Source organism: Pristis pectinata, chromosome 32, assembly GCF_009764475.1.
Source record: "Pristis pectinata isolate sPriPec2 chromosome 32, sPriPec2.1.pri, whole genome shotgun sequence".
NCBI lineage: Eukaryota > Metazoa > Chordata > Chondrichthyes > Rhinopristiformes > Pristidae > Pristis > Pristis pectinata.
Window position 1 is genome coordinate 15,864,190 of NC_067436.1, and position 19,668 is coordinate 15,883,857.

The 19,668-nt window shown below is 45.5% G+C and overlaps 1 protein-coding gene across 1 annotated transcript in view; it reads right to left on the minus strand.

The window, feature by feature from the left end:
* ccdc33 (coiled-coil domain containing 33) overlaps nucleotides 1-19,668 on the minus strand; it is a 241,599-nt gene that overhangs the window by 213,519 nt on the left and 8,412 nt on the right. The gene's annotated exons all lie outside the window — the stretch shown is intronic.

Here is a 19,668-nt window from a genome sequence, read left to right on the forward strand (position 1 = left end):
CAATTCTGAAAACATTTTACATCTGTACTCTCTGGCGAAATTTCTAAAATTAAGTGACTGCTAGGAGCTCTATTGTGGATTGCATGTTCAGTGCGGGATGATACATTATAATGGGAGGAATACGGCACCGTAGACTGCATCTGCTCTGCCACTGTTGGTGGAGGAGAGAGGCAAAAGGAAATGTGTCTAAAGTGGCCTCCCCTTTAAACTAGCTGCTATAAATCCTGAGAGCAGTTCAAGGTTCAGTCTATGAGCATGAGGTTAGCAGCAGACTTCCTTTCTCACGCTTTGGAAGTTTGATGGCTGAAGATGATATGCTAAAGTAATACCTACATTTAGAGAGTGCCTTTCTCACAAGGAGCAGTGCAAACAAAGCACCATCCTCCCATATTGAAGGTCTTGCACATCTACTGTGTTACACTCATGGTCTGTCACAATCTCCAGTCCTGGTGCTGATAACAACCTAATTATTCAATTCCCTTTTGAAAGGTACTATTGAATCTGCTTTAAAGTTAGACCTGCCAAGGACCTTCACAATAAAGAGATTTACATTAGTACAATATCAGGCCAAAAGATGAGAAACAAGTTAAATTATCCAATGTCATTCCCACAGACAAAGAATGTTTCTCAGATGTTTTTTCTGTTCAATATTCTATTCTATTTTTAATTTTTATTAACTTTTGTCTGTCTTCTTTCTCCCTTAAAAATTTTCTTTCTCTTTCTTCCATTAATTTGATTCAAATTCATTCCATTTCTTTCTCTGCTAGTTATAGAGAGAGATACAGCACATAAACAGGCCCTTCAGCCCATTCAGTCCTTGCCAACCATCAACCAGCGATTTACACTAATCTCATTTTATTCTCCCCACATTCTCACCAACTCCCCCCAGATTCTACCACTTGCCCACACACTAAGGGCAATTAACAGTGGCCAATTAACCCACCGAGCTGCACATCTTTGAAATGTGCGAGGAAACTGAAGCCCTCGGGGAAATAGGGAGAATGTGCAACCTCCACACAGACAACTCCAGAGGTCGGGCTGGGATTGAACCCCAGTGTCTGGAGCCAAAGTCCTGTATAGTTCTCACATAAGCATAGCAAGAAAAAAATTTCTAGATTCAAAAGTACCTCATTGGCTATAAAGTAGTTTGGGTCATCCTAGTTGTGAAAGGTGCTAAAGAAAGGCAGATCTTTCTGTCTCTACTTTTAACTCTCATTGATTATGGGGATAACCTGTTGCTCCCATCACAGACCAAGGTCTCAGGTGTCAACTCATCTTCATCAGGACGTTATCAGCTCCCACTTACATACAGCAATCCTCAGATCAAAATGTTTTCAAATTGAAGTTGGGGGGTGGGGGGATGGCTGAAATTTGCAATGCTAAAAGGAGGCCATTTAGCCCATCAATTGTCCACTGTCCATCCCCACTTCCCAGTTCCTAGCCCATAGCCTTGTAAACTACAATGATCAAGTGCTCATACATGTTAACGCAAAAGGGACTGCAGATGCTGGACGTCTGGAGTAACACACACAAACTGCTGGAGGAACTCAGCAGGTCAGGCAGCATCTATGGAGGGAAATGAACAGTTTACATTTCGGGCCGAGACCCTTCATCAGGACTGGAAAGAAAGAGGGCAGAAGCCAGAATAAAAGGGGGGGGGGGAGAGGGAGGAGCACGAGTTGGCGGGTGATAGGTGAATCCAGATGAGAGGGGGAAAGGTAGGTAGGTGGGGGAGTGGGGGCAAGTGGGAATGATGTGAGAAGCTGGGAGGTGATAGATGGAAGAGGGAAAGGGCTGAAGAAGATGGAATCTAATAGGAGAGGGCAGGGAGGGAGGTGGGGAACCAGAGGGAGGAAGGTGTGGGTGATGGGCAGGTTGAGAGGGTTGGGGAGGGGAAAAGAAAGGGGTAAATGGGGCAGAGGGTTAAGGTAAAAGAAAGGGGGGGGGGGGACATACAGGAGTGGTTACCGGAAGTTAGGGAAATCGATGTTGATGCCATCAAGTTGGAGGCTACCAAGGTGGAATATGAGAAGTTGTCCTTCTAATCTGAGTCTAGCCTCAATTCCTCTAATCTGTGTCTAGCCTCAATTAGAGGAGGCCATGGACAGACATGTCAGCGTGGGAATGGAAAGTGGAGTTAAAATGGCTGGCCACTGGGAGATCCTGGCTGTTAAGGCGGATGGAGTGAAGGTGCTCGACGAAGTGGTTCCCCAATCTGGATTCACCTATCACCCGCCAGCTTGTGCTCCTCCCCCACCCCCTCTCCCACCCTTTTATTCTGGCTTCTGCCCTCTTCCTTTCCAGTCTTGATGAAGGGTCTCGACCCGAAATGTCGACGGTTCATTTCCCTCCATAGGTGCTGCCTGACCTGCTAAGTTCCTCCAACAGTTTGTGTGTGTTGCTCATCTACGTTAAGACTGGCTACCCAACTGAAGCCCAACAGGAGCTGACTGTGTGCCAAGTTTAGTCTGGGTTGGAGAGGACTGTGCTGTGCTGTGCTGGACCCTCTCAGTACGTTATCCAGATCAGAATGCGTTGCTTAGTATTATCGCATGTATCCTCTGATCAATATTTCAGGTTTCATTCTCAAACAGATCAATAGCATGTTTGAGATTGTTGTATTTACAGAATGGTCTTCAGGTCAGGTGTGGAAAATGACTTGGGCTCGGGTTAGAGTCTGATTATATGGATGTATTCAGAATATGTTTTACATAGAACATAGAACAGTTCAGCACAGGAGCGGGTCCTTCAGCCCACGATGTCTGTGCTGAGCATGGTGCCAAATTAAACTAAACCCTTCTGCCTGCACATGATCCATATCCCTCCATTCCCTGCATACTCATGTGTCTACCTAAAAGTGTCTTGAACGCCACTATCGTATCTGCTTCCACCAACACCCCTGGCAGTGCGTTCCAGGCACCCACCACTCTCTGTGTAAAAAAAGGTTTGCCCTGCACATCCCATTTAGCCCGCTAGTATTTGGCGTTTCTACTCTGGGAGAAAGATTTTAATGTTACGTACAAGCCGCCACATCCATGGATGGAGGGTCTCCACACCCTCCACTCTTTCAGGCTAAAAGTCTGGCTGGCAGATGTTCAACTTGGCAAACGATAGGTGGATCCAGGTGAGGAGGGGTTGATGGGCAGGTGGGGGAGCGAGGGATGGAGATAGCAACAGATGGTGGGAGATGATCGGTGGAGACAAAGGCCAGCAAATCGTGGAATCTGATAGGAAAGGAAGGGGATGAGAGAAACCAGATAAGGGAGGGGATAAAGTGGGTACGGAGTGTGTGTGAAAGACAGACAGCATCAAGTAGGGGAGAAAGAAAGAAACTGGGTAACAGGAGGCAGAGGGGGAGGGTTGGAAAGAAAGGGGGTCAGCAAGAGGACTTGGATGGATCAGACAGAGAGAGAAAGGGACAGAGGGGGTGTGCATTACCTGGAATTGGAAAGTCCAATGTTCATGCCGTTGGGTTGTAAACCACCCAGGAGGAATATGAGGCACTGTTCCTCTAGTTTCACAGTCAGAATCAGATTTACTATCACTGTCAGTTTGGGAATGGGGAGGTGGAGTTGAAATAGTTTGCAACCAGGAACTCAAGATGGCCAGTACTGGGGGGTCATCGTGCGAGCTGGTGGACTCCTCTAGGTAGCTGCATTTTCCACATTACAACAGTGACTACATTTCATTAGCCATATGGCTAATGAGAGGGGATCTTATAGAAATATATAAAATTATGGTAGATTAGATAGAGGCAGGAAGGTTGTTTCGACTTGTAGGTGAGACCAGAACTAGGGGACCTGGCCTCTAGATTCGGAGGAGTAGATCTAGGTCGGAGATGAGGAGAAACTGCTTTTCCCAGAGAGTAGTGAACCTTTGGAATTCTCTGCCAAGGGAAGCAGTAGAGACTACCTCATTAAATATATTTAAGACACAGTTAGATAGATTTTTGCATCGTAGGGGAATTAAGGGTTGTGGGGAAAAGGCAGGTAGGTGGATCTGAGTCCACGGGCAGATCAGCCATGAGCTTATTGAATGGCGGAGCAAGCTCGACGGGCCAGATGGCCAACTCCTGCTCCTATTTATTATGTTTTATGTTCTTATATGTATTTAGGGACCTCCAATAATTTCACAAGGTGCAATATCAATGAAAGTTTCTCCTTCTGGTCCCAGTTTAAATGCAATACAAGCAACTAATTTTATTTTCTTTAATATACCATTTTGATTTCTATCTTTATCCCTAGCTGAGGTCTCTCTTTACACTGCAGCTACACATCAATTCGGCATCAAGCGCAGTCTCCTCCTCATTGTTTCCATAGCTGCAGTGGTCAAGTACTGTTTTGGTGTTACTTCTCCGAACACAAAACTGAAACAACCCTTCAGCATTTCAGCTGTCACAAGGCCTAATTATAAAGATAATTACAGATAATGTACAGGTGTTGAAAGCTGTTTTGTACAAGGTCGTAAAGCCAAGAGAGAAATCCATTAGTGATTTATAAACAACCTTTGAACCCAGTTTATAGGAGTGAACTCCTCCCACAGGAAAGAGCAGCATTAAAACGCTCTCTACAATTGTCTGCATTTCCTCAGTTAGCAGTTAAAATAACCTATGCAGGGTCTGGCAAGATGTTACTGACTTGAAACATTAACCTTACCTTCTCTTCTCTCCCTTTCTCTACAGATTTTGAGTGAATGATTGGTATTAGTATATTATTGTCACTTGTACCGAGGTACAGTGAAAAACTTGTCTTACATACCGATCGTACAGGTCAATTCATTACACAGTGCAGTTACATTGGGTTAGTACAGAGCACATTGAGGTAGTACAGGTAAAAACAATAACAGTACAGAGTAAAGTGTCACAACTACAGAGAAAGTGCAGTGTAATAAGGTGCAAGGTCACAACAAGGTAGATCGTGAGATCAGAGTCCATCTCATCATATAAGGGAACCGTTCAATAGTCTTATCACAGTGGGGTAGAAGCTGTCCTTAAGCCTGGTGGTACGTGCCCTCAGGCTCCTGTATCTTCTACCTGATGGAAGAGGAGAGAAGAGAGAATGACCCGGGTGGGTGGGGTCTTTGATTATGCTGGCTGCTTCACCAAGACAGCGAGAGATAAAGAGTCCAAGGAGGGATTGAAGCCCTCTGAAAGAGATTATTCGGTCCATTCTGCCTGTACTGACTCTTTGAAAGAGCTCCCCATTTAATCCCACCACCTCTCCAATGGACTTGCAGATTCACTTCTTTTCAAGAGTTCATCACCAAATCCTCTTCCACTTTTTCAGGCTGTGCATCCCTGAGACGGAGTATTGATTGGCAACATTTCCATGGGTGGAAGGTGCATGTAGTGTATGTCTCACAGCAAACAGTCCATGGTACAGCAAACAGTTAACTTACTCAGACAACAGGTTAAAGAGCAGAGGAAGCAGAAACTACAGCACCCAATAAAACTAGGGTAAATTATTCAAAAATGCAGTGTGGAGGATGTCACAGTTAAATATGGTGCATAAAGTCAATCTCAGTCACTTACAATGATGGTCTGCATCACTTTATACAGATTTGACAATAGTAACTCTGTCAAAAACACCTCTACGTCCCAGTACTTCTGCCAGTGAAATCAGCTCTTCCCCATCCAGTCCATCACCTCTCCAAATGTCAAGCACCTCAATTAAACCTCCCCTTAATCTTCTCAGCTTCCAAAGAGAACACTAGCTTCTCCAGTCTCCCCATATAACAGAGGTCTGTCATCCCTGGGAACATTCTGGTCAATCTCCGAACACTGATTCTGGAATTTCCTGATGTTTCCCTCTTGGACAGCACCTGAACTTTTACAACCTCCCTTTGTCTATTTTTTGATAAATGGATCCCAAATCTTTTGTTACCACCTCCACAGGCTGATATCTAGCTCACTGCATCAATCTACCCTCACATTTCGGACAGACAATCACCAGCATCGTGACTTCTATGTTTTTTTCTTCTCTTTTCTAATCTCCTTTGTGTACCTCTCACTGGTTCTCTCCAGACAGAGGTATTGATATAAGGCAGCTAAAGCTGGTATTTACAGTACGTGTCGACATCTTCCAATCCAACATTATCATCATTGAGATCCTGGTTACACTTAAGCAGCTCTGTTGGGTAGACCACATCATGTGCTCTTTGAAAGATCAAATGTGAAGGGGCAGTACACTGTGAATGGGAAGACCCTTAACAGTGTTGATGTTCAGAGGGATCTTGGGATCCAAGTCTATAGCGCCCTGAAAATGGCTGCACAGGTTGATAGGGTGGGAAAAAAGGCATATGGAATTGGAATTGGTTTACTATTGTCACTTGTACAGTGAAAAACTTGTCTTGCATGCCATTCATACAGGTCAACTCATTATACAATGCATTGAAGTAGTACAAAGTAAAACAATAACAGAATGCAGGATAAAGTGTAACAGCTACAGAGAAAGTGCAGTGCAAGTAAACAATAAGGTGCAAGGTCATAACGAGGTAGATTGTGAGGTCAAGAGTCCATTTTATCATTCTAGGGAATCGCTCAATAGTCACAGTGGGATAGAAGCTGTCCTTGAGCCTGGTGATGTGTGCTTTCAGGCTTTTGTATCTTCTGCCCAATGGGAGAGAGGAGAAGAGAGAATATCCAGGGTGGGTGGGACCTTTGATGACCGCGCAATGATTAATGCAACATCCCCACTGACTGCTGGGAGTCACAGACCCATGGCTACTCAAAGTGGAGAAGGTACATTCAGGATGGTATTGAGAGCCTCGAGTCCACTCATTGGGAGCACATAGAAGGCCACCACATGCAGCAGAAGAAGAAGATTACCCACCCACCTTGCTCCATTGGGCACCTTCTGCGGAAAGTCTGTGGTTCCCACATTGGACTCATCAGCCAACTAAGAACCCACAAAACCGAAACAGAAGCAAGTCATCCTGGACCGCAGGGGACTGCCCACCTTAATCCACCCTTGCAGATTGTCCAGCCTGCCCACTCCAGCTGTTTCCAGGGGCTTCTGTCTTCACTGCCTTGATCCCTTCTGTTGGTCATTCTTTGATGTCAGTCCCTCATTTTCAGCAGTGGGATCTGTAGGCTGCTGGGAGCGGGCCGAATGTGGCATGATGAAAGCAGCAGGAAGCTGTGGATGGGGCCATGGAAACCCTCAAGATCACCCAGCTAGAGTCAGCAGGATGGAGTGCATTTTGCTGCCAGAGTCGGTCTTCAGTCCCTTGGTCGGACCCGGGATGGTATCCTGTTCCCAGCTCAATGCCACACCCCCATTTCCCAGCCCTTCCTGCCAAGACTAACTCCTCCTTCAGGTCAACCAACCTCAACTTGGACACCACATCCCACAGCCGACACAAGATAACAGTGGGGATTATTGGTCCGAGTTACCAGTGTTACCCACCTCCACAAACCCTTCCAAGCCTATCCTTCCATCCCATGATTATGGGATCTTAGCCCATGCAATATTATACCTGAAGCATCTCAACATATCAGCTCAAAGGTTTCTGCATTAAGAGTTGATGAGATGTAATATTGACACATATTTCATGTCTCTACCAGCCCTCCAGAGTCAGAGTCATACAGCACACAAACAGGCACTTCAGTCCATCGCGTCCATACGGCCTGCTGTACCTATGTCCATGAGTCCCATTTACCAGCATTAGGTCTATGCCGTATGATTCAAGTACTTGTTGAGATGCTTCTTAAATGTTCTGAGAGTATCTGCCTCCACCACCTCTTCAGACAGCGCATTTAGACTCCAACCACTCTCTGGGTGAAAAACATTCCCCGTCAGATCCCCTCTAAACCTCCAATCCTTCACCTTAAAATTCTGCCCTTTTGTCTTAGACACCCCCACCATGGGAAAAGATTTTTACGATCTACTTTATCTGTCCTCCTCATAATTTTTCCTGCCTCTATCAGGTCACTGCTCAGCCTCCTCCACTCCAGGGAAAATAAACCCAGCCTATCCAGTCTGTCCTTACATGCTCCAATCCAGGCAACATCCTGGTGAATCTCCTCTGCATCCTCTCCAGTACAATCACATGCTTCCTATCGTGTGGAGACCTGAACTGTACGCAGTACTCCAAGTGTGGCCTAACCAATAGAACATAGAACATAACAGCACAGGAACAGGCCCTTCGGCCCATGACGTTGTGCTGAACTAATTAAACTAGTAATTAAACGCCTAACTAAACTAATCCCTTCTGCCTACACAATGTCCACATCCCTCCATTCCCTGCACATTCATCTGTCTATCCAAGAGTCTCTTAAATGTCTCTAACGGATCTGCCTCCACCACCACCCCTGGCAACACATTCCAGGCACCCACTACTCTCTGTGTAAAAAAAACTTGCCCCACACATCTCCTTTGAACTTACCCCCTCTCACCTTAAATGCATGCCCTCTGGTATTAGACATTTCCACCCTGGTAAAAAGATACCGGCTGTCTACTCTATCCATGCTTCTCAGAGCCTTGTAAACCTCTATCAGATCTCCCCCCAGCCTCCACCGCTCCAGAGAAAACAACCTGTCCAACCTCTCCTTATAGCATATGCCCTCTAATCCAGGCAGCATCCTTGTAAACCTCTTCTGCACCCTCTCCAAAGCCTCCACATCCTTCCTATAATGGGGCCACCAGAATTGACTGCAGTACTCCAGATGTGGCCTCACCAGAGTTTTATAAAGCTGCAACATAACTTCCTGACTCTTGAACTCCGTACCTCCACTGATAAAGCCAAGCATTCCAAAGCACCTTCTTTACCACCTTATCGACCTGTGCAGCCACTTTCAGGGAGCTATGGACTTGGACCCCAATATCCCTCTGTACATCAATATTGTTAAGGGTCTTGCCATTATGTCATTACCTATGTTTTATAGATGTTGGCACATTCATAAATTTGCCCTCTCCCCTTCACCCCACAGACTGTAGGGGTTAAACCCCATCATGCTGGTAACATCACTCTACAACCAGAGGGGTACAAATACCCCTTGCTCACTGCGGATACTTTGATTACTCTTCTTGTGCACTATTGGTTCCATTGACCACAGTGTACAGCTGTGAGCACATCTGGCACCCGATATGCCTATTAAGAGTTACCTACTGCCTCAACTCAGGGGAGGCACAGTTACACAGCTGGTAGAGCCACTGCTTCCCAGCGCCAGAGACCCTGGTTCAATCCTGACCTCGGGTGCTGTCTATGCGGAGTTTGCACGTTCTCCCTGTGACCGCCTGGGTTTCCTCCCGGTGTTCCAGTTCACTCAGTTCCCGGTGTTCCAGGTTAATTGGCTGCTGTAAATTGCTCCAAGTGTGTAGGTGAGGGGTAGAATCTGGGGGAAGTTGATGGGAATGTGGGGAGAATTAAACATAGGACTAATGTAGGATTGGTGTAAATGGGTGGTCTGTGGTCAGCATGGATTCAGTGGGCCGAAGGGCCTATTTCCATGCTGTATGTCTCAGTGATTCTATGACTCAACTGGAGGCTGTCTCCACACAGTTGCAGTTGGAGCCAACTAGGAACAGACAACTGATCCTAGGAATGGGCAATTAATGCCAGCCATGCCCACGTGGCCCCTTACCCCAGAATAAACAATGAAAATAAAACACAACAAGTCAGGTTCAGCTTTTGTTAGGAAACAAAATCAGGACATGGCAAAAAAAATCCAGCCCATACATCCAATTATTTTGTGAGTGACTGTCTCAAGGCTCATTGATTACAATTTAGGCAGTAAATTAGCCGCATTAGAACTGCTTCAAGGAATATCAAGCAGTCTCTCATCTTTGACAGAGATTTATATAATACCAGCTTTACAGTAAGAAACATTTCAAGGCCAAGTTTTTAATTGAAAAGAGGAAGGCATTGTACAAACAGACACAAGTCGAATCTGTCATTACTGCTCTCCAATACATATACGACCCCTTTTTTTAGACAAGGTTGCCAGTTCCTCTTTCCAATCCACGATCGTTTCCCCCAAGGATTTCTTTTCCGCTCATTCATTGGAGGTGACCGACACCAGCATTTATTCTCCAGTCACTTGTTAGGTCATTTCAGAGCACAGTTAAGAATCAACTACATTGTTGTGGGTCTAGAGTCACAATGAGGTCACATCAAGACAGCAGATTTCCTCCCTTCTGGATAGCTTTTACAGCTGTCCAAAGTCTTCTACCTCCACTATTGATACAAGATCTTTAGTCAAATTATTTTATGTTCACTTAGTTGAATTTAAATTCCTTGGCTGCCTAAGTGGGATTTGAACTCATGGTTTCTGATCAATACTCCAGACATAGCAACATAACTCCGATACCACTGTAACCCCTCCCTCTCCGAGATGTGCCAACTGCACTCTGATGCCTGCAGGTAATCTGCACCTCATTGGACGTAAAAAGGCCTCTGATTTAACTGAGTACGATCCAATCTCCAAATATTTTTTATCATCAGAGCCTCTCAAGACTAACATCAGAACCAGATTTATTATCACTGGCTTATCTGGCATGAAATTTGTTGTTTTGCAGCAGCAGTGCAGTGCAAAGACATAAAAAAGTAAATAGATAGTGCAAAAATATGAAAAAAAAGGCATCGATCAAGTGCCGGGATATTTGGGGAATGAGGCGAGTGGGCGAGAGGGGAGCCCTGGTTAGTGGGGAGAAATTCATTCAAGGAATTAGATAATGTCGCACAAACCAATGTCCTACAGTGAAGAAAATGTGACTCCTAACCCAGTCCGCCTGGTTGTGGCCACAAATCCACAGCAATGGGGTTGACTCGTAATTGCTCCCTGAATTGGGCCATCAATCCCAAATAGTTTTACTTGAGAGTTGTAGTGTTTAAAAGGCTGGCACGTTGCCATATAACCACAGTTCCCAGATATGAATGAGGCTTGTAAAGTGTCAACTGTTCTTTGGAAATATTGCCAGCTCAGTCCTTCCCTAGTTCCTTGGCATTATCTGTCCCTATGGCATCTGTAGGTTCAAAAGCTGGCAGCTCTTAAGAGACTAGCGACTAAGGGCTTTAAAGGTATAAAAACCAAGCATCTTTTAGCTCTATAGATTGCTTTTCTCCAGCAGTCCCTCGGGAGTGAGGATGACTTGCTTCCACTCCATTTCTGAGGTGTGAAAGATGTCAGCGTGAAAAGTCTTTTAATGTGGCGTGACCAATACACACTAGTCATCACACAGACTATCGACACAAGATCTGAGATCGGAGACCGGCTCAGATGCACAGACTTAAAACAGACATACAGACACACACACACACACACACACACACACACACACACCCTTCTCCGCACCTTTCCCTTCATTCAAACCCTCTCTGCCCAGACCCCTCCTTTGGATCCCTCCTCAATTTTCCTACCTCTGCCTCACTTCCCCTCACTGCCTCCCTTACTCTCCACCTTCTCAGCTCCCTCCACACTCACTCACCTCCAATTAATTAAAAATTAATCACTTGCCTCATTGACTTCATCCCTACCTCCGAGAACTCCACGCCACAATGGAGCAGAATGCAGCACCAAAGTGCCTGCAATGTTGCCTCCAATAAATGCTGAGTAATAAAGTGACTGAGACGGAGGGGCAGAAGCAGGAGAACAGACTGCAGATACACCGTCATCTGTGCGCTCTGGCTGCAAGAACCCAACAAGTGCAACTTTGCAAGGGTCACCTGCACACCAAAGGCAGAGCAAATAAAGAGCAGCTGGAGGTTTTCCTTTCTGACATTTCACTCCACATCAAATCATCCTGCAATCAAATTAAATGTGCCATCAACAGCTAAATTGTCCATGAACAGAACTGCCAAATTCAACTTCCACTTCTATAGCACCTCTAATTCTATACATTCACCTAGGAGGGTTATGGATTGGAGGAGATTACAGAGAAGGGAGGAAAGGATGAGACTTCAAGAATTCAGTCAATGATGTCGGTCTAAAGCTGCAGAGGTGCAAAGTAAACAGGACTTGGTGCGAGTTAGGACGGTGCGAGGTGTTGGAATGGAGAGAAGGAAGGTATGGGGGGTATTTTTCTTTCTTCGAGTGGGACTGGCATTTATTGTCCATCCCTAATTGCCCTTGAGAAGATGGTGGTGAGAGGCAGAGGGGTTTGGGGAGGGATTGCAAAATTGTCAGCGGGGCAATGACAGAAATCAGGAATGCAGAAGAGGCATCCTAGGAACACAGAGACTGGAGGCTCGTGGGGACAGGGGACATTAACGAGATGGAGAGGTGTTTGAAAACAAGAATGAGAATTTTATATTGAAGTTAAGAGCATTAAGAGCAAATAATGACACAGACCAACAGGCCTCAGATCTGCAACAGACTCTGCAGTGTTATGTCCGTATTCGTTCAACAAGCATCAATGTAATTTTGTGTGCCTCTCAGCAGTAAGCTGATATAGATAGATGTACTGAGGAACAAGCAATGGAAATGCCCTGGGGGTACATACCGTGAAATGGAACAACTTCAGCTGCCTTTTTTAAGCAGATTTTTCTTGAGATAATATACTTGTCAGTGTTACAATTACTGTCTTGTCAGTGGGCTTCAAAAGCCCTCCATTGTTCACAGATGCCTTGATCAAGTTTCTCAGGAATCCCTTTATTTTGCAGGGATGGTCCTTGGCCAACATTGTTCAGCCTTTACTCATTTAGGTTTTGCAATTATTTTATCTTGCCTTGTTGCAAATGGCCAGTGGTTTCCAATTTCTCTCTCGGTACTTGCATCACTGGCTTTTCTCTTTGATTCCCGTGTTCCTTCCATTCCTCGCAGCCTTGCTCCCTCGCCACCCTAACAGCTGAGCACTGACACCACATCCCACTCCAAGTCCACACCACTGACAGGACCCACATCCCTGAATGTAATTCTCCTGTCAAGCAGCAAATCTGGATGTCAATGAGCAGATGTTTCTCAGAACCCCTACATGTTGCACAAGTCCACTTGCTGACAGGATAAGTCCATTCACGCACATAAATACTTTTTCAAATTAGATCGTCAAGTCAAGTCAAGTCAAGTCGAGTTTATTGTCATGTGCACAAGTAGAGTTAGGTTCAGGTACAACGAAACACTTGTAGCAGTGTCACAAGCACATAGGTACAGACAGCACACAGAATATAATTTATACATAAATTTTACAAGATCGTGAAGAGAGGAAAAAAGACAGAATCAGAGACAGGTCCATGGTAATGCAACAGGTGGACCATAGTGTTCCATTGCTGAGGTAGGGTTAGGGTTGTTCAGGTAGGTTCAAGAACCTGATGGTTATGGGAAAGTAATTGTTCCTGAACCTGGTGGTGTGGGACTTCAGGCCCCTGTCCTCCTGCCCAATGGTAGCAGTGAGAAGGTGGCATGGCCTGGATGGTGGGGATCCTTGATGACAGATGCCGCCTTCCTGAGGCAGCACCTCCTGTAGATGCTGTCAGTGGTGGGGAGGGCTGTGCCCGTGATGGACCGTACTGTGTCCACTACTGTCTGCAGACTCTTGCGAACCAAACCATGACGCCACCTGTGAGGATACCTTCAACAGTGCATCCGCAGAAGTTCGTTAGAGCGTTTGGTGACATGCCAAAACTCCTTCAGCTTCGAAGAAAGTGGGGGCGCTGGTGCACCTTCTTTGTGATTGGAATTAGGATAGTTATGGCTGCCTGTCTGTGTGTGTGCTCGTGTGTTTGTGTACGGTCGCAGGCCCGTGCCTTTGTGTCCGTGCGTGTGTGTATGTGCGAATGTCTGTGTGCACGTGTGTGTGCTCATGTGTTTGAGTACGGTCGTATGCCCGTGCCTTTGTGTATGTGCGTGTATGTGAATGTCTGTGTAGTGTGTGTGTGTGTGTGTGTGCACATGCACACATGCATGTATATAGTTTTATGTGCACTTATATATGTCTGTGGATATGTGGGAACCTGCCTGTGTATGCAGGTGTGTGTGTGTGTGTGTATATATATATATATATATATATATATATATATATATATATACACACACACACACACACGTGCTTATACATGTTAATAAGTGTGATTTTGCAAATGCATGCATCCAGATCTGTAAGTGTGTGCATTTGCATGTATGTTCATCCACGTGCATGTATGTGTGGAGTAGGTTGGAACTGAAGTATGATGAAGAACTTCATTGAAGAGGAAAGTGAATACCTTGCACACTGCACTCAGTGTGAGCATCAGGCACTTTATTGCGTCCGGTGACGTTACCTCACTGTGCGGACATGCTGACTGACAAGGATAGATTTGGGATTTGGCCTTCTGATATGAACACACAGTGTAGCTGAGCTTCTGCACTACAGCGGCGGGAAGCTTCAAGATGTGGTCTCAGATCAGACCAGGTGGTGCTATTCAGGACTGTGGTCAGACTCCACACTACCCCCAAAATGACTTGCATCTCCCTCAGACTTCCACTGCGGATAGAGAAACAATTCTCCGGAAAGCTGTTTCCCTTCCTGCTCTCTGAAGGAAACAGGCAAAATGGAACAAGTTCCTAGAGGCTTCCCCTCAAACCTAAAATACAGCTGAGGTACAAGTGGAGGATGCTTTATTGCTACTCAGAGATTCTGGTCCCATTGGAGACAATCTGCCAGATTTGGATCACTATAAATTGGTAATTGGTTTAGTATTGTCATATGTACCAACATACAGTGAAAGACTTTGTTTTGCATGCCATCCCTACAGATCATTCCATACATAAGTACATTGAGGTAACACAAAGGGAAATGCAACAACAGAATGCAGAATATTGTGTTACAGTTACAGCAGTGCAGGTAGACAAATAAGGTGCAAGGGCCATGAAAAGGTAAATTGAGAGACCAAGAGTTCATCTTTATCGTACAAGAGGTCCATTCAAGAGTCATATAATAGCAGGATAGAAGCTGTCCTTGAGCCTGATGGTGCGTGTCTTCAAGCTATTGATTCTTCTGCCCGATGGAAGGGGGGAGAAGAGAGAATGACTGAGGTGGGTGGGGTTATGTTGGCTGCTTTCCTGAGGCAGGGGGAAGTGTAGGTGGAGTCCATGGAGGGGAGGCTGGTCTCCATGATAGATGCTCGTGCACTGTTTCTGTGACAGGTACCGGAGGTGACACCGTCCAGTGGACCAGACGAGACATGGTTGGCACAGTGACCCAGCAGGTAGTGTTGCTGCCACACAAGTTTGTATGTCCTCCCAATGACCACGTGGGTCACCCCTGGTTGCTCTGGTTCCTTCCCACATCCCAAAGATGTGCAGGTAGGTTAATTGGCCACTACACAATATCCCTGGTGCAGGTGGGTGTCAGGAGAATCAGGTGGAGTTGGTGGGCATGAGACAGAGAACAGGTCACAGGGAAATAATAATTAATGGTACCGATGGATTGCTTCAAGAGTCAGAACCAACACAACAGGACAAATGGCAGCCTTCTACATCACAAGAGAATATATGAAAAAGACAGGAGAAACTGTCAGAAACAGGAGAAAGAGTAGTAATAACACCTAGGGACATCCCATGGTAAATCCACTAGGATTCTATACGCTATATCTAGCACAGCCTTATGTCCAACTGCACATGGTACCTAATCACTTGCCCTAGTACAAGCATTGATCAAGCAAAATATCTACCAAAGCTACAATACAGACCAAACACTGGTGAATTCATGGGATCACAGAGTCACACAGAATGGAAGCAGGCCCTTTGGCCCACTGAGTCCATGCTGTTCATCAAGATCCTATTTTTGCTCTCTTCATATTAAGATCAACCCTCCCCAAATTCTACCACTCAACTATACAAGCAGTAGGTTTACAGTGGCCAATTAACCTACCAACCTGCACGTCTTTGGACATTGGAAGAAATTTCACACAGACAGCACTAGAACTCAGGACTGAACCCCGGCTGGCTGGAGTTACAGGGTGACAGTTCTACTCATTGGGCCCACCGTGTCATTGCAGCCAATGACAGTATAAGCATCAAATGAGCTGCTGTAGGAACTCAGGGGTCAGGCAGCATCTATGGAGGGAAGCAGACAGTAGATATTTCGGGTCGAGACCCTTTCATTTAAACTGAAAGAATAGAGATAGCCAGTATAAAGAGATGAGGGGGAGGGGTGGGGCAAGAGCTGACCTATGATAGGTGGATCCAGGTGAGGAGGGGTTGATTGGCAGATGGAGTCAGGTGGGGAAGGGAAGGGTGGAGACAGCGATGGAGGTGACAGATGGAGGCAACTCAATAATTTAAGCATGCGCACTTAAAATCATTAAGGTTTGTGGCAAAGATCGTTCAGCCCATGATGTTCATGCCAGCCTAAACATAAAAGTGCTACTTAAATGAATTCCACATCTCCGCTTTCAGTCACTAGTCTTACAGTTATGGCATTTAAGGAATCGGAATCAGATTTATTATCACTGACTTATATGACATGAAATTTGTTGTTTTGCTGCAGCAGTACAGCGCAAAGACATAAAATTACCATAAATGACAAAAGTAAATAAATAGTGCAAACAAAAAGGAAAAATGAGGTGGTGTTCATGGGTTCATGGACCATTCAGAAATCTGATGGCGGAGGGGAAGAAGCTGTTCCTGAATCATTGAGAGTGGGTCTTCAGGCTCCTGTACCTCCTCCCCGATGGTAATAATGAGAAGAGGGCACGTCCCGGATGGTGAGAGTGATGGATGCCCGCCTCTTGAAGATGTCCTCGATGGTGAGGAGGGTTGTGCCCGTGATGGAGCAGGCTGAGTCTACAACCCTCTGCAGCCTATTGCGATCCTGCACATTGGAGCCTCTGTACCAGGCTGTGACGCAACCAGTCAGAATGTTCTCCACCGTACATCTATAGAAATTTGTAAGAATCTTCGGCGACATACCGAATCTCTTCATATGGAAGTAGAGTCCCCAGCCTGCCTTCTTCGTGATTGCATCAATGTATTGGGCTCAGGATAGATCCTCCGAGATGTTGACACCCAGGAACTTGAAGCTGCTCACCCTTTCCACCGCTGACCCCTCAATGAAGACTGGTGTGTGTTCTCCCAACCTTCCTTTCCTGAAGTCCACAATCAACTGACCCAGAAAGAGTGAGAAGGGTTCTGCCTCCACCACCCTCTTTGGCATGAGTCATCATTTGTGAAGTGAAAAATCGTCCTCAACTCCCCTCTGATCCTTCTACCCGACCACTTGCTGAATTAACAAAGGAAATCGAGCTACCCGTTGCCTTTCCTGTTCTGTCCAGTGTGCCAAGGGCCATCATCTCAAGTCCCTGACAAATATTTGAGTGCTTTTGAAGCAATTTGACAGTGGGCTTAGTTTGACAGATCTGCTCCTCTGGGATCAGAACCTATGAATAGTATGAAAAAAACAGCCAACTTCTTATCCACGACCTGTCTGAGCTCAGCAGCAGTTTTGAAAGAGAATTTTTGATAGCTCATTCTCTCGTGCTTCACCTCGTTAAACCATTCTGTCTTCTCAACTCCTGTCAGTGTTTATCATGCTGCTTGTATCTCGTACATAGAGCTTCTGAAGAAAATGCATTGCCGTAGTTAATGGCTTGTTATGTTCTGTCACATACCTGTTTCATTGTAATCTATTAACACACCAACTGCATGTCAGAAACTTTCATTAATCTGTCAGGATTTCCAAAATGTTCCATCGAGGTGGAAGCCATTCAGCCCTCAAGACTGCTGTGCTGTACTGTTTCTCATTCTCAGGGCATGTGCCATTTGCTGGAAAGGTCAGCATTTATTGCCCAATTCCTATTGCCCTCAAGAAGGTGGTAGTGAGCTGCCTTCTTGAACCACTGCAGTCCTTCTGGTGAAGTTATTCCCACTGTGCTGCTTAATAAGGAATTCCAGGACTTAGATGCAGAAACAGTAAATCACAATATGTTTCCAAGTGGATGTGTCCAGGGTAGTGTTGCAGAGCATCTGCTGCTCTAGTCCTTTTGTGGTAGAGATAGTGGATTTGGGAGATGCTTGGCGAGTAAATGTGGTGCATTTTATGGATGGTACAGACAGCAGCCACTGGGTGCCACTGGAAAAAAGGTAAAGAATGGTAGATGGGGTGCACTTTTCAACTAAATCATCACTATTCTGTATCTCAAGTCCAATTCACCACCTTTGCTCATCCTTTAGACAAAATTCCATTGATTTCAATCTTGAAAGCCCTAATTGAACTTTTTTTTCCCAAACTTCTACCATGTTTTGTGCATGAAAAGAGCTTCCTGATTTCACTCTTAAGAAAAAAAGAAATTGGACAAGGAAGAGGTCGTTTGGCCTCTTGCTTCTCCATTCCATGCAGTCATGACTGATCTCACCACCTGGAGTATATTCAATGACCAGACATCCAGAGTTCTCTGGGATAAAGAATTCCAAAGGTTCACAATGCACTGAGAGAAGAAAATCCTTCTGATCTCCCATCCATTCAAATACTGAAAGGCCTGGAGAGAGTGGATGTGGAGAGGATGTCTCCAGTAATAGGAGGGTCTAGGATCTGAGGGCACAACCTCAGTATAAAGGGACGTTCAACACCATCATCCTATCCAAACTCATCATCAAGCTTTAAGACCTGGGCCTCTGTACCTCCCGCTGCAACTCGATACTCGACTTCCTCATCGGCAGACCTCAATCAGTGAGGATTGGTAACAACATCTCCTCCTTGTTGATCATCAACACAGGTGCACCTCAAGGCTGCGTGCTTAGCCCCCTGCTCTATTCTCAGTCCACACATGACTGTGTGGCTAAGCACAGCTCCAATGCCATCTTCAAATTTGCCAACGACACTACTGTTGTTGGATGAATCACATGTGGTGATGAGTCAGCTTACCAGAGCAAGATAGGACACCTGGTTGAGTGGTGCCACAACAACAACCTCTCACCCAACATCAGCAAAACTAAAGAGTCGATTGTTGACTTCAGGAAGGGGAAGGAGGGTGAACATGCGCCAGTCTACGTTGGGGGATCGGCAGTAGAGAGTCAGCAGCTTTAAATTCCTGGGCGCTAACATATCAGATGACCTGTCCTGGGCCCAGCGCATAGATGCAATCATAAGGAAAGCATGCTAGCGTCTTTACTTTTTTTTTTAAGAGGTTAAGGAGGTTCAGCTTGTCACCGAACACTCTCACAAACTTCTACAAATGAACTGTTGAAAGTATCCTGACAGGTTGCATCACGGACTGGGACGGCAATTCCAATGCACAGAAACATAAGAAGCTGTAGAGAGAAGTGGACTCGGCCCAATACATCACGGGCATCCCTCCCCACCATCAGTAGTATCTACAAGAGGTGCTGCCTCAAGAAGACAACATCCATTATCAAAGATCCCCACCATCCGGGCCATGCCATCTTCTCGCAGCTACCATCGGGCAAGAGGCTGAAGTCCCACACCATCAGGTTCAAGAACAGGTACTTCCCTTCAACCATTCGGTTCTTGAACCAACCGGCAAAGCCCTAATCACTACAGCTTAGCAACACTATGACCACTCGGATCACTTTGCACTAAAGTGGACTGTGTGTTTTTTTTTCGTTTCAATTATTTTTTTCTTGTAAAAATTGTGTATAATTTGTTTAATTTGTGTTTCTCTTGTGAATGCTGCCTACAGTATATGATGCCGTGTGCCTGTGATGCTGCTGCAACTAAGTTTTTCATTACACCTGTGCACACATGTACTTGTGCATATGACAATAAACTCAACTTTGACTTTGACTTTGAGATGAGG